Raw genomic sequence first — 26,245 nt, 5'->3', positions numbered from 1 at the left:
GTAAAAGCAAGGTATTGGGTCTAGATAGAGTTGCAATCACAAAGGATCAACACATGGATAAAGTCATGCTTGTTGAATCCCTTGGTTTCAACTTAATGTCTGTCTCAATGCTTTGCGATTTAAACATGATTGTGATGTTTGGAAAATATCGTTGCCTTGTACTAATGGAATCTGACAAGTCTCTAGTGTTTGAAGGGTATCGAAAAGATTATATGTGGTAGATTTCTCAACAGGACCACAACTTGCAGTATGTCTTCTAGCAAAAGCTTCTGAATGCTGGCTCTGGCATCGAAGGCTAGGACACGCTGGCATGAGGAACCTCCACACCCTTGCAAGGAAGAAGCATGTCATAGGCATCGAGGGCGTCAAGTTCAAGAAGAATCACTTATGCGATGCCTGTGAAGCAGGAAAGATGACGAGGGCCAAGCATCCCTCGAAGACAATCATGACAACGACTCAACCCTTCGAACTGCTACACATGGATCTTTTCGATCCCACTCATTACTCAACTCTTACTACTACTGCTTGTCTTTATGACTTTGTCATTGTTGATGATTATTCAAGATATACTTGGGTGCATATAATCATTTATAAGACTAAAGTGCAGGATGTCTTCAGACGCTTCGCCAATCAAACAATGAACAACTATGGCGCCAAGATAAAGCACATCAGAAGTGACAATGGCACTGAACTCAAGAACACTGGCCTTGATATATATATCTTGATACTTTGGGCATCACACATGAATTCTCAGCTCCGTACACGCCACAGCAGAATGGCGTCGTCGAACGCAAGAACAGAACACTTATTGAGATGGCTCGAACGATGCTTGATGAATACAAGACTCCAAGAAAATTCTGCCCTGAAGCAACTGACACTGCATGCCATATCATCAACCGTGTTTATCTTCACAAGCTTCTGAACAAGACATCCTATGAGCTCCTTACTGGCAAGAAGCCAAATGTCAGCTACTTCAGAGTATTTGGCGCCAAGTGCTGGATCAAGGATCCACATCACACGTCAAAATTTGCACCAAAAGCACATGAGGGTTGTATGCTTGGATATGGAAAGGATCCGCACTCCTACAGAGTCTTCAATTTCTTTCATTACAAAGTGGTTGAAACAGTGAATGTGCGGTTCGATGAAACTAACGGCTCACAAAGAGAGCAGCTGTCAAATGTGCTAGATGAAGTTCAATCCAGTGAATCAATTAAACTTATGGGAACTGGAGAAATCATACCTTCTGAAGCTCAACCCGAAGAAGAACTCATCATCTCCGCACCTGATCAACCTGAAGACAATGCTCAGCCTGAAGACAATCCCTCTAATAATGATAATGATCAGCAAGAGCAAAATCTTCGTCCTGTACATCCTCGTATTGCAAATGAAGTGCAGATTGAGAAAATAATTGATAGCATCAATGCACCAGGTCCACTCACTCGTTCAAGGGCAACACAGCTAGCAAATTTCTGTGGGCACTTCACATTCGTCTCAATAACAGAACCTAAGAAAGTTGAAGAAGCCTTCATGAAACCTGAATGGATTCAAGCTATGCAAGAAGAGGTTCAACAGTTTGAGCTGAATAATGTATGGGAACTGGTTAAGCGTCCTGATCCTTGGAAGCACAATATAATAGGCACCAAATGGATATATCGCAACAAGCAAGATGAGCATGGTCAAGTTGTTAGAAACAAAACTCGTCTCATTGCTCAAGGATACACTCAAGTTGAAGGGATTGACTTCGATGAAACATTTGCTCATGTGGCTAGACTTGAAGCCATACGCATACTGTTGGCCTATGCAAATCATCATAACATACTTCTGTATCAAATGGATGTGAAAAGCGCTTTTCTCAATGGCAAGATTGAAGAAGAAGTGTATGTCGCACAACCACCTGGCTTTGAAGATCCAAAACATCCTGACATGGTATACAAGCTCAACAAGGCATTGTATGGCCTCAAACAAGCCCCTCGGGCTTGGTATGACACACTCAAAGATTTCCTGAAGAGCAAAGGTTTCAAATTTGGTTCCCTTGACCCCACTCTCTTCACGAAGACATATGATGGTGAACTGTTTGTGTGCCAAATATATGTGGATGACATTATCTTCGGCTGCACCAATCAGAAATACAGTGAAGAGTTTGGATATATGATGCAAGAGCAATATCAGATGTCCATGATGGGTGAGCTGAAATTCTTCCTTGGTCTTCAAATACGTCAGCAACGCAATGGCATCTTTATATCTCAAGAGAAGTATCTCAAAGATTGCCTGAAGAAGTTTGGTATACAAGACTGCAAAGGTTTCACGACGCCAATGCCAGCCAAACATCATCTGGATCCCGAGACAATGGTAAAGAGTTCAATCAAAAGGTATACCGCTCCATGATTGGTTCCTTACTTTATCTATGTGCATCTAGGCCAGATATTATGCTTAGTGTTTGCATGTGTGCTCGATTCCAAGCGGCACCAAAAGAGTCGCATCACTTAGCTGTGAAGCGAATTCTTCGATATTTGGCTTACACCCCAACTCTAGGATTATGGTATCCAAAGGGTTCAGAGTTTGATCTGGTTGGTTTCTCGGATACTGATTATGCTGGTGACAAGGTGGATCGTAAGTCTACATCAGGCACATGTCATTTTCTGGGACGATCACTTGTCTGTTGGTCTCCAAAGAAGCAGAACTGTGTATCTCTCTCTACTGCTGAATCTGAATACATTGCTGCTGGATCTTACTGCGCTCAGCTTCTGTGGATGAAGCAAACACTCAAAGACTATGACATTCATCTGAAGCAAGTGCCACTCTACTGCGACAACGAAAGCGCCATCAAGATTGGCAACAACGCAGTTCAGCACTTTAAGACAAAGCATATTGAAATTCGTCATCACTTTCTCAGAGATCATGTTGTGAAGGAAGATATTGATATCATACACGTCAACACTGAAAAGCAATTGGCAGATATTTTCACCAAGCCCTTGGATGAGAAGAGATTTTGCAAGTTACGGTGTGAGCTAAATATCTTGGAATCCTCAAATGTCCTGTGATCAGGCACACATCCTAACACTTATGCATATTGATGACTTAAATGCGCAACACACGAAGTAAAGTATATCTTCAATCAATGAAGACATACATTCCAAGTGTGAATACATTAATGTGGAATTTGACTTCGGAGCGCCACGTGTCGTGGTTCTAAGTCTGACAGTAATGTAGGGAGGTAAGTATGGAGAGGCGAGATCTTAGCTATGGAGAAGTTGTAAGGACGCAAGGTTTACGAGTTCAGGCCCTACGTCTCGGAGCCCGGAGGCGGTCGACTGGATTATGTGAGTATGAGTTACAGAGGTGCGAACCCTTGTCTCGGAGGAGGGGAGTGGCTTATATAGAGTGCGCCAGGACCCCGGCCAGCCCACGTTACGAAGGGTTCAAATGTACATTAAGGCAGTGCGTTACTGGTAACGCTAGTAATAAAGTGCTATGATGATCATAAAAGCTATTTAATGACCGACCGTTAGCGTGCGGGGTGACTTTAGGTCTCCTGGCCGTCGAGTGGTTGGATCTTGGTCGAGTGATCGCTTCTTGGCCGAGTGACTTCGAATCTGTCGAGTGGAACACCTTCAAGTCGATTGAAAGGTGATTTCTTCTAGAGATGTCCTTGGGTAGGGTAGTTAGGACAGGTCCATGACCCTACCCCAGATACATAGCTTCATCATTAGCCCCCGAATGGATCGAGGTTTGAGTGGGGAAGGAGTCGAGGACCTCTCCGACTCGTTTTCCATGTCGTGAGCATATCTTGCTCTAGATCAATGGACCCGAGTGATGGCAGCAACTTCCTTTTCAATCGCCTTGATCCATTCTTAATTCTTCGTCGAGGTGAGTTTCTTTACTTGTAAGGCTCCAAGTGACGGTGCGGAGGAGATCTTTGGTCTGACAAGTTATTTGTTGCCCGCGGATTTAGTGGGATCCGAATTTTGGAAAGCGCGCAGGACGGGGGAGGCTGCAGTAATCGGACGAAATAGAGCGGAGCCGCCTCGATCCCCGCGCCACCTTTTTTGCCACGTATCGCTCGTGCGGCCGTTACGGGATTTGACAGAGCCATTTGGGCCTACCTGTCAGCCACTCGGAAGCGGCCTCATATAAGGCGTTGGACCGGAGTCTCCCGAACAGTGCGCCACATTATCTCTTCTCCTCCTCACGCCTCTCCTCTGCGCTCGCTCTCGCTCCAGCGCCACCGCGCCACACGCGTCTCGTCGGCGACAATGGTGAAGGAGAAGACAGCGGTTCTGGAGCGGGCAAAGAAGGCGACGGCGAGGTCAAAGGGGAAGGCGACGAGCCGAGGCGGATCTTCCTCGCGGACTGGCCTGCCGAGGGGTTGGATCTAGGGCGACTGGATCCACTCGAGGATCTCCCAAGAAGACCTCGACGACCTGGCCGAGGGAGGGCTGATCCCCTACGACTCGGCGCGGCTTCCGGGGAAGGAATCCGAGCCGCAACCCCGGGAGGGTGAGCGCGTTCTTCTTGCCACCCACGTCGACCGTGGGTTTTCCTTGCCTCCTCATCCTTTCTTCCGAGGGTTTCTGAACTTCTTCGGGGCTCAACTCCACCATTTTAACCCCAACTCAATCGTTTATCTTGCCGCGTTCATTTCCTTGTGTGAGAACTTCTTGGGTTGTCGACCTCATTGCGGTCTTTTCAAGCATATTTTCACTTGTCGCTCTCAGACAGTGAAAAAGGCTAACCCGGGTGACGAGAGGACCCAAGTGATCCAGATGTGTGGGGGTCTTGGCATCCAGACGAGGGGAAAAAGCTCCTTTCCGGCCATGATTCTTCCCGATTCAGTTCGCAGATGGCAGTCGACCTGGTTCTACTTCAAAGACCAGTCGACGCCAGGGCAATCGACTGGCCTCCCTCCCTTCACCATGGACCGAGTGGAAAAACCCTCCCCTTTGAAGGTGCTCCCGGAGGAGAAGGCGCACGTGAAGGTGTTGGTCAACCGAGTGGTCCAGCTCATTCGTGACGGGGTCACTGGTATGGATCTCTTGGAGGTCTTCCTTCGGCGGCGCATCCAACCTCTTCAAGCCCGAGACCACCCGATGTGGATGTATTCGGGTCTAGAAGACTCCACTCGGATCCACCCGGAGGAGGTCGATGACGACACGCTGGAGAAGTGGCTGTCGAGCATTACCGGGAACAAGGACAACCCCAGAGGAGCCAGGAGAGTTCCCCCATTCGACCAGTCGCATGCACCAAAGCAGGTTTGATTCTGAGTTTTTGCTTGTAATCTGAATTCACTCGCGCAGTATTGCGTCGACTGACTTTGTTCTCCCTGCTTTCTTTCAGGCCATTATTGAAATGTATTCGATGCCCAGCGGGGAGCAAGAGCAAGCTCTGGAAGGCGAGGCGAGTGGTGGCGAAAGTGGCGAGTGGAGGATAGAGGAAGCGACGACTCGAGTGTTGAGGAAGAAGTTGAGCCGCCTCCTCGCATAGAGAGACGATCCAAGCTTGACTAGGATCGGTCGAGTGCCCACGACAAGGCGACTGCTCAGGCTGGTCAGTCTTCGAAGCGTCCTCGGATCTCTTCACCAACCACGACTGAGAAGGCGCCAAAGCACCCCAAAGTTGCAGAACCGAAGACTCGGAAGGCGCTGCCGAAGATCAAGATCGATATCCCTGTCGCCTCCGCGTGAGTGTCTCTCCTTGTATTCACTCGACGCTCCGCGCTGTTTGTTTTTCTTGTTTTAACTGGACGAACTTTGGAATTGTTAGCGCTGTCACTTCCGGGACCTCAGCTTACAGGGATGATGATGAGGTGATGAAGGATGCGGTCACTTCTAATCCGGGTATGATTTTTGCCATACTATCTTTCTTTGGTCGATTCAACTGCATCGTGCATCATTGGGTGACGTGATTTTGGCAATTTGAACTTTGTACAGCTCCCAACATTATTGACCTCCCTGATGATGATGAAGAGCCCGAGAGGTCTTTGACGAGGAAGAGTAGGCGAGCTCCTGTAAGTGAGGCGCTACAGTCGACACCGAGGGCGGAACCAGTCGTTCAGGACACTAGTGACGTCAATCGGGGTTATGTTACCTTCGCGGGCCCCTGTCGAGTGCCTTGCCTTCTTCTTCGACCGCTCAGGCCCCTGTCGACCCGCCTTCACTTTTTGCAACCCATCATGTCCCGGAGGACGAGGTGAATGCTGCTAGGGAAGCCATACGCCAGGCGGACATTATGATGGAGAAGATGAAGACGGTGCGGGACGCCAGCCAAGCCGCCTATGATGCCAGCTCGGCTCTCCAGAGCAATGTTCAGGTTAGTTGGTCGCCGCTTGTTCTGTTAGGATATGCTATCTGAAGATTCTTTCCGAAAATCTTTTCATCTGTACACCCACTGGGTGTGTTGATTGAATTTTTTGGACTAGTGGGGGCACGCTGAGTGCACCCACTGGGTGTAGTCCCCGAGGCTACGGCGGATTGCTGGAAGTCGACCGTAGTCTTTGTATTTTGTCGAGTAAAACCGAACTGATAGTTTGTTTCTTCCGCTCGATCCGGTCGAGTGGGATCAGAACCGGTGGGGGCACGCAAAGTGCACCCACTAGGTGTAGTCCCCGAGACCGTGGTCGACTGCTGGCAGTCGACTGTGGTCTGAATTCTACTTTCTCTCTTTCTTCTTCTTTTTTGAACTCGACTCCGGCGGACCGGTCGAGTGGAATCAGAACAGGTGGGGGCACGCAAAGTGCACCCACTGGGTGTAGTCCCCGAGACTATCGTGGACTGCGGGCAGTCGACTGTAGTCTTAGTATTTGTCGTTTTCTGCTGTGGAATAATTTCTCCCCTTTGATTTCAGAAATCTTGTGATCTTGGAGCTCGCTTCGCTGATTTGGAAAGTCAGCAGATTCAACTGAAACTTGACTTGGAGCTGGCCAGGACAGAACTGCAGACGGTCAGAGACGGCGCCACTGGTAAGACAAGTCTGTCGACTGGTCAGTTTTAGGTTCGAGCACCCTTCTGCTATTTCTGAATCAATCATCATTTCTTTGCAGAAAAACTGAGAGAGGCTTTGGCGAAAAAGGATCAGGATTTGTCTGCTGCCCAGAAGGAGGCTGACGACAGGACCGCTCTGGCCGAATAGAAGCTGGCTTCAGTCGGCCAGTTGGAAGAAGAGAATACCAGGCTGAAGACTGCTCTGAATGAAGCCAACAGGGAGTGCACACGTTGGAAGAAGGAGAACCTCAACCTGAACGAAAAGATGGAAGGCTTCGCTCGTAGGAGGGACGATCTGGAGAGCTACCTGAGGAGCCTTGCCAAGAAGTTGTATATCAAGCTTGAAGATGCACATTTAGTTCCGACTGGGTTTTTTTTATGTCGACTCAGTGTATGAAAATTGACTTATCCTTGGAGCGTGAATGCAGAGTTTTGCCAGAACTTTGAAGAGGAGACTGGGCGGATCGAACCAGGTCTGGATCCAATCAACTCTCCCGTGAAAGATGAAACTGCCATGAATCTGCTCCGACTGAAATCTCGCATCGACGGTGTCGTGGACTACTTGGCTCGACTGAAGGTCGCCATGTCACGGATCGACCCGGCACTCTGGCCAGAGGCTACGCTCCAAAACGATCTTGAGTCTCTGATGGCTCGACTTAACGGAATCCCTGACCGAGTGCAGGAATGGAAGAAGTCTTCTGCTTGTTGTGGCGCTGATGTGGCTCTGTCCTTGGTTCGTGTCCACTGCAAGGAGGTGCGACAAGACAAGCTGGCCGCAATCAAGGTCGCAAACACCCAGAAGCACGACTTCCGAACTTTTATGGAGACCTTCATAGCTGCCGCCACTCGGATTGCCGATGGCATCGACCTGGACAAGTTCGTTGAGCCTGCCAGCCCTCCTCCCGCGGAGTGAACAAACTCTTGTGTCCTACCTTAAATTTGCCTCGGAATGCCGAGTGGTTTTTGTAACCATTAAACTTTTTCGGGCCGCATGCCCGAGTACCTCGATCCGTGATCCAGAACCTTTAGAATTTTATCTGAACTTGATTTACCGTTGAATATCTTTATGAATCTCCTGCTGAGTGAACCCAATCTTTATTCAAGACAACTTTCTGTATTCGCAGCGCAGCTCCGAAGGAGGGGAAAGTAGTCGACCCATGTCTTGTATTTGTGGCGAAGCTCCCCAGGGGCGGGCGGCGGTCGACCCACACCCTGTTACTGCAGAGTGGGACGGAGCGCACATTGTATTTGTGGCGAAGCTCTCCAGGAGAAGGGGGCAGTTGACCCGTACTTCGTTACTGTAGAGCGGGATGAATCGCGCATTGTATTTGTGGCGAAGCTCTCCAGGAGAAGGTGGCAGTCAACCTGCCCCTCGTCGTCCTTGAGGATTGAGATGTGTTTGGGAGAACTTAGGCGAGTACTGGACTGCAGCTAAGCCCCCGAGTGAGTGGCCACTCGGTACGATTTTTTCAAACTTAGGCAAGTGCCTGACTGCAGCTAAGTCCTCAAGTGAGAGAACTTAGACGAATACTGGACCGCAGCTAAGCCCCCGAGTGGGAGGACTACTCTCCACTCGGTAGGATTTTTTCAAACTTAGCGAGTGTCTGACTGCAGCTAAGTTCTCAAGTGAGAGAACTTAGGCGAGTACTGGACCGCAGCTAAGCCCCCGAGTGGGAGGACTGCTCTTCATTCGGTAGTATTTTTTCAAACTTAGGCGAGTGCTTGACTGCAGCTAAGTCCTCAAGTGAGAGAATTTAGGCGAGTACTGGACTGCAGCTAAGCCCTCAAGTGAGAGAATTTAGGCGAGTACTGGACTGCAGCTAAGCCCCCGAGTGGGAGGACTGCTCTCCACTCGGTAGAATTTTTTCAAACTTAGGCGAGTGCTTGACTGCAGCTAAGTCCTCAAGTGAGGGAACTTAGGCGAGTATTGGACTGCAGCTAAGCCCCCGAGTGGGAGGATTGCTCTCCACTCGGTAGGATTTTTCAAACTTAGGCGAGTGCCTGACTGCAGCTAAGTCTCTGAGTGGGAGAACTTAGGCGAGTACTGGACTGCAGCTAAGCCCCCGAGTGGGAGGGTTGCTCCCCATTCGATAGGATTTTTCAAACTTAGGCGAGTGCCTGACTGCAGCTAAGTCTCTGAGTGGGAGAACTTAGGCGAGTACTGGACTACAGCTAAGCCCCCGAGTGGGAGGGTTGCTCTCCACTCGGTAGAATTTTTCAAACTTAGGCGAGTACCTGACTGCAGCTAAGTCTCTAGGTGGGAGAACTTAGGCGAGTACTGGACTGCGGCTAAGCCCTCGAGTGGGAGGGTTGCTCTCCACTCGGTAAGATTTTTCAAACTTAGGCAAGTGCCTGACTGCAGCTAAGTCTCTGAGTGGGAGAACTTAGGCGAGTACTGGACTGCAGGTAAGCCCCCAAGTGGGAGGGTTGCTCTTCACTCGGTAGAATTTTCCAAACTTAGGCGAGTGCCTGACTGCAGCTAAGTCTCTGAGTGGGAGAACTTAAGCGAGTACTGGACTACAGCTAAGCCCCCGAGTGTGAGGGTTGCTCTCCACTCGATAGGATTTTTCAAACTTAGGCGAGTACCTGACTGCGGCTAAGTCTCTAGGTGGGAGAACTTAGGCGAGTACTGGACTGCAGCTAAGCCCCCGAGTGGGAGGATTGCTCTCCACTCGGTAGGATTTTTCAAACTTAGGCGAAACGGATTCGTGGCTAAGCCCCCGAGTGGGAGGATTGCTCTCCACTCGATAGGATTTTTCAAACTTAGGCGAAGCGGATTCGCAGCTAAGCCACCCGCTGGGGGATTTCTTACGCAAACAAAAACAATAATAATCACTGGGAAAATTATAACGCTCTTGTCTTTGATAAATAAACTACAGGAATTTTTCTTATTACATCTTGTCTGAGTGAGAATTCAAGTATAAAAGGGGCGGAATAGCTCCGCATTCCAGGCTCGTGGCTCATCAATCTGGCGATTGACATTGTAGAGGTGGTATGCTCCATTGTGGAGGACTCTGGTGACTATGAAGGGGCCTTCCCAAGTAGGAGCAAGCTTGTGTGGTTTCTGCTGATCCACTCGAAGGACTAAGTCTCCTTTTTGGAAGGCTCGGCTCTTCACGTTTCTGGCATGAAATCGACGCAAGTCTTGCTGATAGATGGTCGATTGGATCAGGGCCATTTCTCTTTCTTCTTCTAGGAGGTCGACTGCGTCCTGCCGGGCTTGTTCTACTTCATCTTCTGAGTAGAGCTCGACTCTGGGAGCGTTGTGAAGCAGGTCACTCGGTAAGACTGCCTCGGCTCCGTAGACCAGAAAGAATGGGGTTCTTCCGATCGATTGATTCGGGGTTGTCCTCAATCCCCAAAGGACTGATGGGAGCTCGTCGACCCATGCACCTGCTGCGTGCTTGAGATCGCGCATCAATCGGGGTTTCAGTCTTTTGAGAATTAGGCCATTTGCCCTTTCTGCTTGTCCATTCGACTGGGGATGAGCGACCGAAGCATAGTCGACCCGAGTGCCCTGAGAGGCGCAAAAGGCCCTGAACTTGTCTGAATCAAAATTTGACCCATTGTCCGTGATGATACTGTGTCGAACTCCATACCTGAATATCAACTCTCTGATGAAACTGATAGCAGTGCAAGCATCGAGATTCTTGATAGGCTTGGCTTCAATCCATTTGGTGAACTTGTTGACTGCTACTAGCACATGAGTGAAGCCGCTCCTGCCTGTTCTCAGTGGCCCAACCATGTCCAGCCCCGAACAGCGAAGGGCTAGACGAGTGGAATGGTTTTCAGGGCTGATGCGGGCGTGTGCGGTATATTAGAGTAATACTAACACCCTTCACATTTGTCGACTATCTCTTTAGCCATCTCATTGGCCCTTGGCTAGTAGAACCCCGCTCGATATGCTTTAGCCACAATGGTCCGAGAGGACGCATGATGACCACAGGTCTCCGAGTGGATATCGTTAAGGATCATCTGACCTTCTTCTGGTGTGATACACTTCTGGCCGACCCCAGTCGCGCTTTCCCTATATAACTGTCCCTTTATGACTGTAAAGGCCTTGGATCAACGGACGATCTGTCGAACCTCTTCCTCGTCTTCTGGGAGTTCTTTCCTTAGGATGTATGCGATGTATGGTTCTGTCCAGACGGGAGTGATTACCAGCACTTCCATTATCAGATCGACCACAGCTGGAACTTCAACTTCAGTTGGATCCATGACGCTTTTTGGCTGTGGGGCCTCTTCCGTGAAGGGATCCTCCTGGACTGATGGTGTGTGGATGTGTTCCAAAAACACATTGCTGGGAATGACTTCTCTTTTGGAACCTATTTTTGCCAAATCATCAGCTGCTTGATTTTTCAGTCAAGGTATGTGATGAAGCTCTAACCCCTCGAATTTCTTCTCCAGCTTTTTTACTGCATTGCAATAACCAGTCATGGCTGGACTTCTAACATCCCATCCTTCATCACCTGATTAACCACCAAATCTGAGTCGCCATAGACCATGAGGCGACGGACGCCGAGTGAGATGGCCATGCGCAACCCATATAAAAGTGCTTCATATTCTGCCTCGTTATTGGAGGAATCAAAATGGATTTGAAGAACATATCTGAGTTTATCTCGTCTGGGGAAGACCAACACCACTCCGGCGCCTGAACCACTCAGCATCTTAGAGCCGTCAAAAAACATAGTCCAATGCTCCGAGTGAATCTGAGTCGGCAGCTGCTGTTCAATCCACTCGGCGACGAAATCTGCGATTGCTTGGGACTTGATAGCTTTCTTTGCCTCAAACTTGATATCAAGGGGAAGGAGTTCAATCACCCATTTTGCCACTCGACCAGTTGCATCCCTGTTATGCAGGATCTCTGATAATGGAGCGTCGCTGATGACTGTAATGGAATGATCAGAGAAGTAGTGAGCAACTTTCTTGGTGGTCATATAAATCCCACATACAAGCTTCTGATAGTGAGGATATCTTTGCTTTGATGGGGTCAAGACTTTAGAAATATAATATACTGGGCGTTGAACTTTGAAGGTTTTCCCTCCTTCTCGCTCGACCACAAGTACCGTACTGACGACTTGTCCTGTGGCTGCAATGTAAAGCAGAAAAGGCTCTTTGCTGATTGGGGCAGCAAGCACCAGCTGGGTGGAGAGCAGAGCTTTGAGCTCTGTAAATGCTACATCAGCTTCGGGAGTCCACTCGAACTTGTTGGACTTCTTCATTAATCGGTAAAAAGGTAATGCCTTTTCACCGAGACGAGATATGAATCGACTTAGGGTGACCAAACAACCAGTAAGCTTCTGGACGTCGTGCACTCGCACAGGGCTTTTCATTCGGAGTATAGTGCCAACTTTTTCTGGATTGGCGTCGATTCCCCATTCAGAAACGAGAAAGCCGAGTAACTTTCCGCCAGGGACTCCGAATGTACACTTTGATGGATTAAGCTTGATATCATATCTCCTGAGGTTGCCAAAGGTTTTAGCAAGGTCAGTCAGCAGGTCGGAACCCTTTCGTGACTTGACCACATTATCATCCATGTATGCTTCCACGTTGCGACTGATTTGAGTGAGTAAACACTTCTGAATCATCCTCATGAATGTGGCTCCGGCATTCTTGAGGCCGAACGGCATGGTAACATAATAGAAGCACCCGAATAGAGTGATGAAAGCTGTCTTGATCTCGTCAGGTCCATACAGACGGATCTGATGGTACCCGGAATAGGCGTCTAAGAAAGACAGTCGCTCACATCCCGCAGTCGAGTCGACTATCTGGTCGATGTGTGGGAGAGGAAAATGATCTTTCGGGCAGGCCCGATTGATATGTTTAAAGTCAATGCACATGCGAAGTGACTTGTCCTTCTTGGGGACCATGACAACGTTGGCGAGCCACTCGGAGTGGTAGATTTCTTGGATGAACTCCGCTGCTAAGAGCTGAGCCACCTCTTCGCCAATAGCTTCTCTCTTTTGGACGGCGGACCGTCGAAGATGTTCCTTGACAGGTTTTACTTTTGAATCGACTCTCAGGTGATGCTCAGCCAGCTCCCTGGGAACACCTGGCATGTCAAAAGGCTTCCATGCGAAGATGTCCCAGTTCTCATGGAGGAACTGGATGAGCGCTTCTTCTTATTTGGAGTCGAGTGTTGTCGAGATATGAGTTGGGCGGCGCTGGGGTCGGTCGGGTGGACGTGAGCTGTCCTCGTGTCGCCAGTCGACTGGAAAGCTGACTCTGTAGCGAGCTTCTTGGCTCGCAACAGATCACTCAGGTCTGCAGTCTTCTGGTATTCCTGCAACTCCACCACTGCCATCTGTGCGTCGGCGATCTTCAAACCCTTTTGAAAACATTCTTCCGCTTTTTTCTGATTGCCCGTAATGGTGATCACACCTTTGGGGCCAGACATCTTCAATTTGAGATACACGTAACATGGTTGGGCCATGAAGCGTGCATAAGCCGGCCTGCCCAAAATAGCGTGATAGGCACTCTAGAAGTCTACAACTTTAAATGTCAATTTTTCTTTGCGGTAATTCTTGAAATCACCGAAAACTACATCAAGAGCAATCTGGCCGAGTGATTCAGCCTTTTTCCCAGGAATGACTCCATGGAAACTCATGTTGCTGGCACTGAGTCTAAACATCGGAATGCCCATCCCCTTCAACGTCTCAGCGTATAATATGTTCAAACCACTGCCACCATCCATCAGGACTTTGGTCAATCGAGTGCCTTCAACGACTGGATCGACCACCAAAACTTGCCTCCCAGGGATGGCGATGTGCGTTGGGTGGTCGGACTGATCGAATGTTATGGCAGTCTGAGACCATTTCAGGTAACTAGGTGTCACCGGAGCGACCATATTCACCTCTCGGTTAATAACTTTCAGTCGACTTTTGCTCTCAACATCAGCAAAAATCATGAGGGTGGAATTGACTTGAGGGTATCCGTCATCACTATCCCCTTTGTCTTTGACCTTGTCTGACTCTTTTTCCTTACACTTGGGTTGCTTGCCCTGGAACTGCTGGATCAAGAGTCGACACTGTCGAGTGGTATGTTTCAGGTAAATAAAATTACTCTCTTCATCTTTCTTCGTGCGGACGAAACACGGTAAGTCCAACACATCATTTCCCTCCTGGTCTTTAACTTTTTTGGGGTTTCAAGATCCTTTAGGTTTCCCTTTAGACTTTAATTGGGCCAAAGCTAAGGCTTCCCCGGGAGCCGCCGGCTCGGCTTTCCGCTTCTGTTTCCGACTGGAATTGCCTCCGATTTCTTGGGCGACTGACTTGAGCTTGCCACTCCTGAGTCGATCCTCATCTTCGCCATTAGCGTACTTGATGGCAATCTCCATCATCCGATTCAGGGACATATCCCCGGTTCGACCGAATTTCAAATTCAGTTCTCTGTACTTGACGCCTTCCTTGAAGGCACAAACTACTTGCTAGTCGGGCACATTCTCCACCGAGTGATGTAACGTGATCCACCTCTAGATGTAATCCCTCAAAGTTTCATTCAGCTTCTGTACACAAGACCGCAGTTCCATCAGCACTGCCGGTCGCTTACACGTACCTTCAAATGTGGTGACGAACCCTCGGGAGAGATCCTCCCAAGTGTAAATGCTGCTAGGCGCTAACTGGTTCAGCCACGCTCTAGCTGAGCCCTCCAACATGAGAGGCAGGTGCTTCATGGCCACTTCATCATTGCCGCCGCCAATCTGGACGGCCACTCGATAATCTTCAAGCCAAGTATCGGGCTTGGACTCGCTAGTGAACTTACTGACTCCAGTCGCCAACCTGAAGTTTGGAGGAATCACGGCTGCCCTGGTGGCTCTACTAAAGCACTCTGGCTCCAAAACATGTACTCTGCTGCTGGCTGGCGCATCTCTATCATGGCCTTTTCGGTGAGCCTTGTTCCTGTCGACCAGACCTTGTTCTTCTTTGTTGAGTCATAGGAACCACCATACTGTTAAGTGGGGTCCAAGAAAACCAGTCAGAATGACTGAAGTGATGCCTAACCAAAATACTATGTCTTCGAGTGAAAACTATGAGAGCGAATCTTGTTCAGAGTTGGACAAGTCAGCTTTGCTTGTAGCCCAAGTAAAATTGTCGTGTGTGTTTGAAATCTGACCATTGAAACATGTGTCAATTCCTTAGTGACCCAGGATCAACTATGAGAGCGAATCTTGTTCAGAGTTGGACAAGTCAGCTTTGTTTGTAGCCCAAGTAAAGTTGTCGTGTGTGTTTGAAATCTGACCATTGAAACACATGTCAGTTCCTTAGTGACCCAAGGTCATTTCGGACAAACCAGATCGGGTTGCCTAGTGGCTATAAATAGCCCACCCCCTACAACCATAAACGGTTGGCTGCTCAGAGTTAAAGTACGGCTTTTGTCGTTTGAGAGCAACCCACCTCGAAGCCTTTGAGAGAAAATTCCTTGAAAGGATAAAGCCCTAACCACCCAGAGCCAAAGAGTGTTAGGCATTACTTAAGTCTTCTTGTCTGTGTGATCTGAAGACTTATTACACTTGAGGACTGTGAGTCCTCTAGCCGGTTAGGCGTCGCGTTCTGAGCATCCAAAAGTCATTATGGATCGCCGATGAACGAAGTTTGTGAAGGTTTGGAAGTTTACCTTGAAGACTTACCAAAGTGATTGGGCAAGGTCTGTGTGACCTTAGCTCAAGGGGAATACGGAGAGGACTAAGTGTTCTGAGCTGTGTGCTCAGGACTAAGTGTCCGGGACTGAGTGTTCTTAGATTTAAATACCTATCCGCCCTAACCAGACATACAACTGTCACAGCAGTTGAAACTAGTCTACCAAACCTTTGTCTTCGTCACGCACACTGGTTCTATCCTTCTCATCTCTTTATTTACGGTTGGCTCTTGTAAAGTTAGTGCCTATTTGCTTTATCTATTTGTCTTCACTATGTACCTGATCCTTACTGTCTAGCTATTATTAATCAGTGTGATTTCACTTTATTAAATATTTGACTATTGTCTGTCTAGTGTAGTCTATCTTCCGCTGCATGATGATAGGTTTATTTCTATCGTTTATCTTCGAAACTCACATGTTTTAAAGACTTTCATAAAAATCGCCTATTCACCTCCCCCCCTCTAGTCGAAATAACACACTTTCAGACAGGTTCTATAGGTTTTGCTACTTACTCTAGAGGTACTGAGAGACCACCTTTTACAATATCAGGTACACCTCCATGGACCCTTTACTAGAATATCTTTTCATATGAGTTATGATTCTACCAATTTGTCCTTGATTTCACCTCTAGATTCTCATGTTCATATTCTTACTGTTGATGCTACTTCCCTCTCAGTCAATAGTCGAGGCAATCTTGCCACTTTGTCTTATCATGTTCCTTCTTTTCCTCATGTTACTCAACTCTAGTACACTCGTCATTGCATGTCGTGGCTTCTTCTGATGAGCCATCTCCCTCGACTCCTATGTCTTCTTCTGTTGGCAATGGACTGCCTCTAACTCAACCTACTTATGGCTTCCGAGTTCGCCTGCTTCTGCCTATTGATCGCTATGGTTATTGCGTCGCTCTTATCATAACGTTGTTGATCATCCTAAATGGCAGCGTGTGATGGCATTGACGATTGATGCTCTTGGCAGCATCAGCGTGTGGGATCTCATTTCTCTTCCCCACATGCTCATCTCATCACTTGTAAGTGGATCTACAAGGTTAAGAACATGGCCATGACTAAGATGGGACATTTGCTCCTATATGGCCCACATGACCACTCTTAGCACACTTTTCGTTGTGGCTTTTGTTCGTCGTTGGTATGTCTCTCAACTTGATGTCAAGAATGTCTACATGGAGCCATTACCTAGGTATTCTCTTCCGGATGGTATGGTTTGTCGTCTTCGTCACTCTATATGGTCTTGAGCAAACCCATCGTCTCTAGTTTAAGCACTTCGTCTCAATGGTGACTGCGGCTATTTTTTCGGCGAGTGCTTATGATCCTGCACTTTCCGCCACCATTCAAATTGTGGTCAAACAGTTCTTTAATATGTCGATCATCATTGGTGACAAATCTAAGCACATTGCTTTGTGAATGCTTGTCATAATGAGTTTCTTATGTCTGATTTTGGCCCTCTTCGCTGCTTCCTTGAGTTTGAGGTTTCTTCTACCTCTAATGGCTTCTTTATTTCCAAAGATAAGAATATCCATTATCTTCTTGCTCGTGCTTAGCACACTATTGAGACTCATATGGATCTCAACATCCACCTTTGTGTCCACCTCCGCTCCCACCAAGTCTGGATGGTTATCCTTTGCCTAGTTGCGGGTTGCTATGTGTGTTGTATCGATCCCACATCCCGTGTTCCCTTGTTGGGCAACACCACAACCACACGCTCGAGCACCGCCAATGGTGAGCAGGAGCTCGGACAATCGGCGCATACCTGGATTTTACCCACGGGACGCGCCCGAGAACACGGCGCTACCTATCGCCAGGGCCAAGGGCGCACATTAGGAGAACGTGGGATGCTTAATCAAGTGCGTGACACAAAATCCGCAAATAGGACAAGGACACCAAGCCGGCTTGGTGGGGAACAGAGAGTGCACAAGAACGTGGAATGTTGGATCAAGTCCCTCTGCCGCCACCATCAATCTCTCCACCTTTGTTGCCTTGTTTACCAGTTATTTTCAGTAGTGGCATCATCGCCTTGAGTCACTTGTGTGGTTCTCATCTCTCGTCCTTAGTTAGACGTGGTCTTCTTGGATCCATCTCCGGCGATGTGTTTAGACCGTCAGGGTTGTTGGCATAGACTATGTCTCGGCATACTATCGACCTTTGTTCACTCGGGTGTCTAGGGTTCATCTCCCTTTGCCTCAAAAGGAGGTCCTCGCTAGCATATTATCTTTATAGATGATTTCTCTTGACACACCAGGATATACTTTACTTCTTGTAGTGAGGTCTTATCTATATAAAATCGTTTTGCTGCTATTGTCCACATCCACTTCTCTACGCCTATTCGTGTGTTATGTGATGACTATGATGGAGAGCATATTCCAAGCTCTTGTGTCGAGTACTCCTGCTCAGATCTCTTCCTAGTGCTCATGCTCAGAATGGTATCGCAAGCATCGTCGCCTCCTTGAGACGGCTCATGCACTGATGGTCATCGCCGCACTTTTGGGCCAAATCTATCACCACTTCTATCTCATCAACCTTTAGCCATCGACTGCTCTGCAGGGCGGCGTTCCTTTCAAACGTCTCCTTGATTGTTTCTTGATTTATTCAACGCTTCAATTGTTTGGTTGTGCTTGCTATGTCCATGCCCCTGGTGAAGGCATCAACTAACTGCTCAGTCTATTGAGTATGTCTTCATAGGATACAACAATCAGCACAAGGTATATCTCTCTTAGGATCATGTTGGTCGTCTGATGCCTATTTCCCAGGACGTGACTTTTGATGAGTCTCGTCCTTTGTACCCATGTCCATCTTCCTTAACAATTTTAGTGGAGGATATCTCTTTCCTCACTTTTCCTGGCACTCGTATCACTCATGTTAAGCCCTTATCCATTCATCGTGTTGCTCATGCTTCTTCGATTATTGCAGATACAATATCATCTCCTATGATTTCCTCACCTCACTCATCATAGGATTCTACACCTTCATCACCGGAGGCTTCCTTTCACCATCACCTGAGATTGTCCCGATGATTCCTCCTCGTATTCTTCCATCTTTTCCTCACTTTTATACACGTCGTCTGCGTGTTGTGGATGCGTCTACTGATGTGCCATCTTCCCTGTCTCAGACTACTTATGGCTTGTGTCCTCGTCCGCTTCCACCTGTTGACCGCCTTTGTCTTCCAAGCGCTTGCGCTGCTGTTCTTGAGCCAACTTCTTATCATGATGTTGTTATTCATGCCAAATGACAGCTTGCGATGACAAAGGAGATTGTTGCTCATGGGCATACCTACACATGGGATCGTGTTTCTCTTCCTCCTCGTATTCGTCTCATCACTTGTGGGTCTACATGGTTAAGACTCGTTGTGATGGTTCTTGAGCGTTACAAAGCTTGTCTTGTGGCTTGAGGCTTTCAGCAGGATCATGGTCCTGATTACGATGAGAATTTTTGTTCATACGAACAATAGGACCATTGTTCGCACACTTCTTGTTGTGGCATTCGTTCACCACTGGTCAGTGTCTTGGCTTGATGTTAAAAATGCCTTCTTTAATGATGAGATGCGTGAGGAGGTTTACATGTAGCCATCACTTGTGTATTCTGTTCCTAGCGACATGCTCTATCTTTTTCGTCGCTCTCTATATGGGCTCTAAGCAAGTCCCTCACAGCTGGTTTGAGCGTTTTGCCTCTGTGGTGGTTGCCGCATGTTTTCAACTAGTGATCATGATCCTACGTTGTTTGTCCACCTTACTGCTCTTGTTAGGACTCTTCTTCTATATGTTGATGACATGATCATCACTCGTGAAGACCCCGAGTATATTGCCTTTGTGAAGGCACGTCTAAGTGTGCAGTTTTTTATGCTTGACCTTTGCCCTCTTCGCTACTTTCTTTGATTGAGGTCTGTTCTTGCTCAAAAAAAGAAATTCAGGATCTTCTTGCTCGTGCTGCCCTTACTGATGAGCGCATTGTTGCAACTCCCATGGAGCTTAATGTTCACCTCCATGCTACTGATGGTGACCCTTTGTCTGATCTGACGATTTACCATCATCTTATTGAGAGGCTTGACTATCTAGCTTGCACTCGCCCGAAAGAAGAAACAGACTGCAGTGCCCCTGTTCGAGTGCACCTCCTCCCACGGTGTTGTCACGCCACCATCCTACTCTACTTTCCACTATATGCTCTGCAGCATTGCCATCATGGCTAGGATGGTGGCAAACTCGCTACGATGCCTCTCGCATGATGTCTCTAGATCCTTCATTCTCTCAGTTGGCATGAACAATCGAATGGGGCAATGATGCCATGGCTGGTGGCATTCCCTCTCTGAGATCGTGAAGTGTTTGGGGGTGAGACTAAGAGAAATACGGGACAATAAGATGATAGCCAGCGCATTGGGGGAATGAGGCATAAACAAAATTCTTGAGATGGGTTAGGCTCACTACCAGAATGGTTGGTGTATTCTTCTCAAATGTGTGTGCCACGCTTTTGATGCAACAGGACCAAGTGGGATATAGTCATACTCTATCAAGCCTAAATGATAACTTCTTTCTTTGGCAAATTTAACCCGTGCTTTCAACTAATAATTTGATCCAAACACTAAAGGTAGCATTGACCATAACTCTCTATATCACACCATATTTTAGAATCTAATAACATTTAAGGCAGATTTGAAAAGAAGTGTTTGAGAATACAATAAATGTTCACAAATTTAAAAAATATGTTTGCAAATTCGAAAAAAGTTTGCGAACTCAAAAAATGATCACGTATTCAAATTAAGTTTGTGAACTCAAAAAATGTTTGTAGCGAATTCAATACTCACAAAATCTAAATAAGTTGTGAATTCCAAAATTGTTGGCGTATCTACGGAAAAGGAGATGATGACTAGCATATTAGGGGAAGTGAGGCTCAAACAGAATTGTCGAGATGAGTTAGGCCCACTATCAAAATGGTTGGTGTATTCTTCTGCAAAGTGGGCCACGTTTGCAATGATGCAAACAGGACCGAGTGGGATATTAGCCATACTCTCAACCCCAAATGATAATCTTCTTTGTTTCAACAAACTTTACCCCTACTTTCAAATAATAATTTGACCCAAACACATAGCGTTGACCATAATTCTTTATACATCACACCATATTTTAGAATCTACCAAGATGTAAGCCTGTATGAAGAAAAGGAATATATCTACGCATGTAATTAATATGTAACCAATATATAGGGAGGTTTTCCTAGATGTCTAGACCCATGTCTATACAATATTGTACGTTTGTAAATAGAAAGATATGGCTTAATTTATCACCCATCTTAATCCCTATTCCATGCTCGGGGTGTGCATTACATGATGGAAAATACAAAAATCTCTGAACTTTGCCAAACTTTGGGGGGAAAACTTACGGAAGTAATTGCAACTTAAATAGTTATGTTTGGTATTTCAAAAGGAAGATATAATGATAAGGTGTTTAACAAATATGCATGCATGTTGTGAGTGAACAAAACAAATATCATGATAGATACTAAGAAACAGAATGCATACCGCCACTAACACGGCCACCACTAGCTCCGTCAAGGAATATTGCATGATAAATAGCCCGCCATGCTAACTCAGCAGCTTCCTCAACTGACATGTTGAATTGAATTTGTAACTGTAATGCAAAGCACAAACATAAGGGATGCAACTTCCAAGATAATATGAACAATGAGCAAAGCAACATATAGAGGTATAAAAAAACATACCCCTCATCCAAGATACCATAAGCATATAGAGAGCTAGAGAACCTACTTCCCTTGAGCCTTGCACCCTCGCTATCAACATAGTATCAATGCTTTTCTCTTTTGGAATAAGTTAGCACATATGCCCGTGTGTTGCAAAGGGGCATAAATATTCTAGCATTTCAACACCCATCATCTATGATTTGAAATTCTGGTCAAGAAAAGAGATGTTAAGTTTTCGTAAAAATCCTGATACTATACACAACAATGGAACTTTGCCGCTATATCTACTATTGTTGTTAAACTGAATCAAGGAGGTGAGCTTATAGAAGTGCTAAGACATATCACAATAAGTATTCCTTTGTACATTTAACAAAGAAGACATATAAACCATACTGCAAGCAACATAAGCACCACAGCAACACTAATTGTTAAGCTCCTGCTGAATAGGATCATATACATTAATCACAATGCAGGAGAATTTATCTTTTATCCTCGTTAGCGGCACACCATTATAATGAGCACCAGACCCCACAAATACATCATCTATCTAAATCATCAAAACTCACATGTATCAACAATACACCTGCAAGGGTCTTTTATTCATGAATCTCTTGTGAACGATGTAAGTTTACTTATTTGATTAATAAAGTATAAGCCATGAAGGCATTCCCTCAAAAGAAAAAACATAAACGACCAGGTTAGCCTGTACAATATATAATTTCTCCACTTCCGCTGCACAAAAACCAATTGAACCTATTGTTTTCAATCCAACAGCAATTAATTTGCTCTACCCAATTGTGTTTCGCTTGCAGCAGCTGCTAAATTTAGTTGTAATGTCCATAAACTTCAGAAATTTAGATGGGATATACATGGCAACGTGAAAGCAAGAAATTCAGTATTGGCCATGTTCTGAATTAGGTAAAACCTGCCACACTCGCCAACATTTTGTTAGCAGTATGCTTAAAATCCATGATCAGAATAGGAAGGCAGCACAACTGTTTACATGTCAGTTAGTAATAAGGTCGAGCGCTTCTTCCATGCATGAAAATAACACTGATTTGTAGTCCAGTTGAAAACAGCCTACCCGAAAAACCATAGTATAAGGCCATGTAAAATATACTCGGTTGATTTATGTTCATTCCAATCCAATTAGCATAACTACAGAAACATAGTGTATACTGATTAGATATAATCGACATCATGTTAGGGCTGTAATCTAGCACTGCAGCTTGGCAACTAAAAAGTATCAGATCAGACAAGGCAACGGCAACTTAGTAGCAGTATAGGTTACCAACCAACAAGCTAATCAAAATGAAATTATATACTCTGAGCACAGCGGAAGGAAGGCAGGTGTGCATCTTTGCTCCCTAAAATAATATTCAATTAAAGAGCCTGAAGTGTGTTGTTTGTCAAACCTGTCCTGTTTGAGTTCATAGTAAACTTGATATGTCCCTCTCTAAACTTGCATACTACACGCCTAACGTTCACAGTCATGAAGATTTAATTCTGGTAATTAAATAGATATAATACCGTAGCCATCACTCATCGTTATAGGTTTCACTTTTTGTTTGCAAACTTTGCAGACTGCACGTACATGGTAAGGTAATAACGATGGAAGCTAAAATCATGTCTTTTTCAAAAACGACGGGCATTTAGCTTGGCATGTGATCCATCGTATCTCAGATGGAGTGCCGGCAGTCGGTGTTCCGGCGAAGTAGGTAGAATGGCAAGATTGTATGACGGTATATGGAGCATTGGCAGTCGGCATTCAGGCGAAATTGGCAGAGCGGTGAAATTGGATGCTTCCATAGAGCGCTCGATGCCTTCGATGTGGCAAAGGAGGGCAGTTCATGTGGACAAAAGAGGGACTTAACACTTTTCATGATGTAAATTAAGGATAACCACACATTAAAGAATGGCTTCTACCGGTTCCGTCCAACAAGTGCACAAAGAATAGCAGCTCTTTGATTACAACGACATTATGCCCTAGTACATCATGAAGAGACCTCCATCACAGTCATAGTAATAAGCAAAAGCAGGATACAAATTTACATTGACCCATGCTCAAAGGGATGCACAATTCGCACACACTATGCGAACAGACAACCATATCATAATTGACCATCAATATATGTATAAACAATACAACACAAAAACAGTAAACATGCTGGACGAACACGTCAAAATCATTGATCGAAAAGCATGGAATGCAACAAAAATGTCCGGCTCTGTACAGACCAACACACCATTGTTTTGTTTGAAGCTAAAGTTCTGTTGTGCACTTAAACCACACATTTAAACCACAATATATTATGAGCAGACAGGAATCCTTGAATAGAAGGATGCACGTCTAGATCTCACGTGCTTAATAGATTTGTGTATCTTGCAGGGCATCCAGGTCCCTAGTAACTTAGTTGATCTTAACTTGATTGGAGCAATTTCCAATAGACTCGAATATCACCTATTCTGATTTGTTTGCTCTGTATTAACAGTCAAACAATTTGCTTGATGGATGCACTTCATCGTAAATTAGGTGCTATGCTTACCAAATAAAAAATTAACCTAAAGGCTACAATAATAATCCAGAATTAAACCGGGAACTTGCGTTCGGCGGTAAGGGAAGACTGCAGTTTTAGCCCCTCTCAGATTTTCCTACCAACTATGTATCATCAATTTTTGCATGGAGAGGATCCAGTCATGTACAGACTAACCGGAAATTTACTGTGTACGTCTACGTCCTAGTGTGTCATCTTTATCAGATTAAATCATCCAAGCAACGCCCATCTGACAAGTAAGCGGAGAGAATGTTGATTGCCTAAGATGAGCAAGACTGTCAATGAAGTCGAGTATATATAGGTCACAAAGGAAAATTTGTGGTGGATGGTTGCATAAGTTTAGTGTCGAGGAAGCCGCAATGCTGACCTGGATACGCTGCGACAGAAGGTAGAGGTGACTGCCGGCCGACCAAGCATATCATAGAAAATGGAATCAATAGGGGGCGGCTGCACTAAACTTGACCAAGCATATCAGACTCCTGAAAAATGTGAAGTTGCAACAAAAATAACATTTTATTAGGAATTCATCAGAAGTAGCATAAACCTATGGTTATGAAATACAGACCCCTATTGAGCCTGGACACCTCCTTGAATATTACAAATTCTTGCAATGGACTATGAAACATGGGGTCTGTAATCTATGAAATAGTGCTTATTCACAAGAAAAATTGAAAGCATGACAGACTATCTAGCAGGTATTGAAGAGTTAGCAGCTTATAAGAAAAAAAAATCTGAAGTTTTGATGGTCCATTGGCATCTAACAGCAAATACTAATTGCACAGAATAGTGCTTGTGTTCGTGAATGAATTGCATTGCATAAGGACAGCGGCAACAGCATCGGGGCAGCAATGACAGAAGGGCCAAGATCAGACAGAGACCAGAGCGCTACCAAGGTCAGAATCATACGTGTGCACGCGCAGGGGTAAAGAGGACGGCAGCAACAGCAAGCCTCCAAAGCCCTCGGGCCGGAGGCGGAGCGGCGCGAATCCAGAAGGTGTGGCCGGAGGAAAGACGCGGACGGGCGACGCGCCGAGCGGCGCAAGCCTCCGAAGTGCGGCGCCAGGGAAGGAGCCGCCGATTCCGCCGTCCTGATATGGCATTAGCCCCAGAGCTAGGGTTCCGCCGGCTGGTGCGAAGGCTGGCAATTTAGGAGGATTTTGGGGGCGGCGGAGGAAGCGGGGGGGATTGGGGAATCGAAGAGAAAGAGGCGGCGGGGGCTCTCCTCGTTTCCTGCCGAGCCCACAAAACTAGGTTGGAGTTGGACTTTGTTGGGCCATATGTTGAGGCCCAGGCGGGCGTTGGAATCGTGCGGCTTCGTTGGAGTATGTACATTTTGTTTCAGTGTTCTTAAAAAAAATGTACATTTTTCAGGTGAATTAGGGGTTTTATTATTCAACGTTCAAAATATAAGGTATGCCAAGAAATTTCAGGAAGTATCCCTACCCACATATGGTGTCCTACACGAAGAGTCATAAGCTGCTTTCGCTATTGCATGTACTACTTCAAAGTTGGTGTATTCTTTCCTCCTTGAACCGTATGGTTTGGAAGACATGGGCATCTTCAAAGATTAAATTCTTTGCATGGTTGGCAATATAAGATAGGATTTGAACTGCCGATCATTTAGAGCGACGAGGTTGGCCAAATTATGGCCTCTGCAAACTTTGCAATAAGAAGCAAGAAACGGGTGCCCACATTTTCTTCAAGTGCCGCTTTACGATTCGGATATGGAAGTCTCTCATTGAGAGGCTTGGTCTCCCGCACATGGATGAATCCGCCTACGAATGGTGGGACAAGAGAACCGACAATTGCAACCCCAACCGGCAAGCTATGGCATCTCTCACCATGCTTGTCTCCTGGACTATTTGAAATGAAAGAAATGCACGGGTGTTCCATCATAAGAGTGCGCCAATGACTATCCTTCTCACCGCCGTCGACAACGAGGCCCAGTTTTGGGTGACACGGGCGCAAAGAAATCAGGAGATATTTTTTATGGGCGAGTAATTGCCATGCCGTACTTGTGGGTACTGTAAAACTCTAAACTCTATTCTCTCCTTATTTAATTGATGAGGCAAATCTTATACCTCCATTTCGAAAGAAAAAAAAGGTTGGTGTATTAAAAATTATTAATGAAATTGAACAAAATGTTTGCTAATACAAAAAATCTTCATGCATTTTAAAAATGTCCTAAAACTTTACAAAAAGTTTTTGAATTACAAAAGAGTTTATTGATTCATAAAATGTTTACTGATTCAGAAAATGTTCATGCATTTAAAAAATGTTCGTGATTTTTTTAAATCCACCAATTTTGAAAAAATGTTCGTCTATTCTAGAATTGTTCGCCGATTCAAAAGAAAATGCTTAAAAACCGTTCGCAATATAG

General features: G+C 46.1%; 1 protein-coding gene across 23 annotated transcripts in view; it reads right to left on the bottom strand.

Moving 5' to 3' along the window:
• Positions 1 to 25,095, bottom strand: part of LOC123149157 (pentatricopeptide repeat-containing protein At2g37320) — a 48,783-nt gene extending 23,688 nt beyond the window's left edge. For 14 of the 23 annotated variants that reach the window (XM_044568697.1, XM_044568688.1, XM_044568703.1 and 11 more), the window contains exons 1-4: positions 24,772 to 25,094; positions 24,233 to 24,344; positions 21,332 to 21,518; positions 21,132 to 21,240 (exon numbers count right to left, since the gene is read on the bottom strand). The gene's annotated coding sequence lies outside the window, so the exon portion shown is untranslated. Of the gene's footprint in view, positions 1 to 1,240; positions 1,292 to 21,131; positions 21,241 to 21,331; positions 21,519 to 22,394; positions 22,469 to 24,021; positions 24,126 to 24,232; positions 24,345 to 24,771 lie in introns of all 23 variants that reach the window. The other 9 variants (XR_006474442.1, XR_006474437.1, XR_006474439.1 and 6 more) reach the window with 4 other exon arrangements.
• Positions 25,096 to 26,245: the final 1,150 nt, after the last annotated feature.

Source organism: Triticum aestivum, chromosome 7A, assembly GCF_018294505.1.
Source record: "Triticum aestivum cultivar Chinese Spring chromosome 7A, IWGSC CS RefSeq v2.1, whole genome shotgun sequence".
Lineage (NCBI taxonomy): Eukaryota > Viridiplantae > Streptophyta > Magnoliopsida > Poales > Poaceae > Triticum > Triticum aestivum.
Note: the sequence above shows the minus strand (reverse complement) of the source record. Positions and strands in the feature narration are given on the sequence as shown.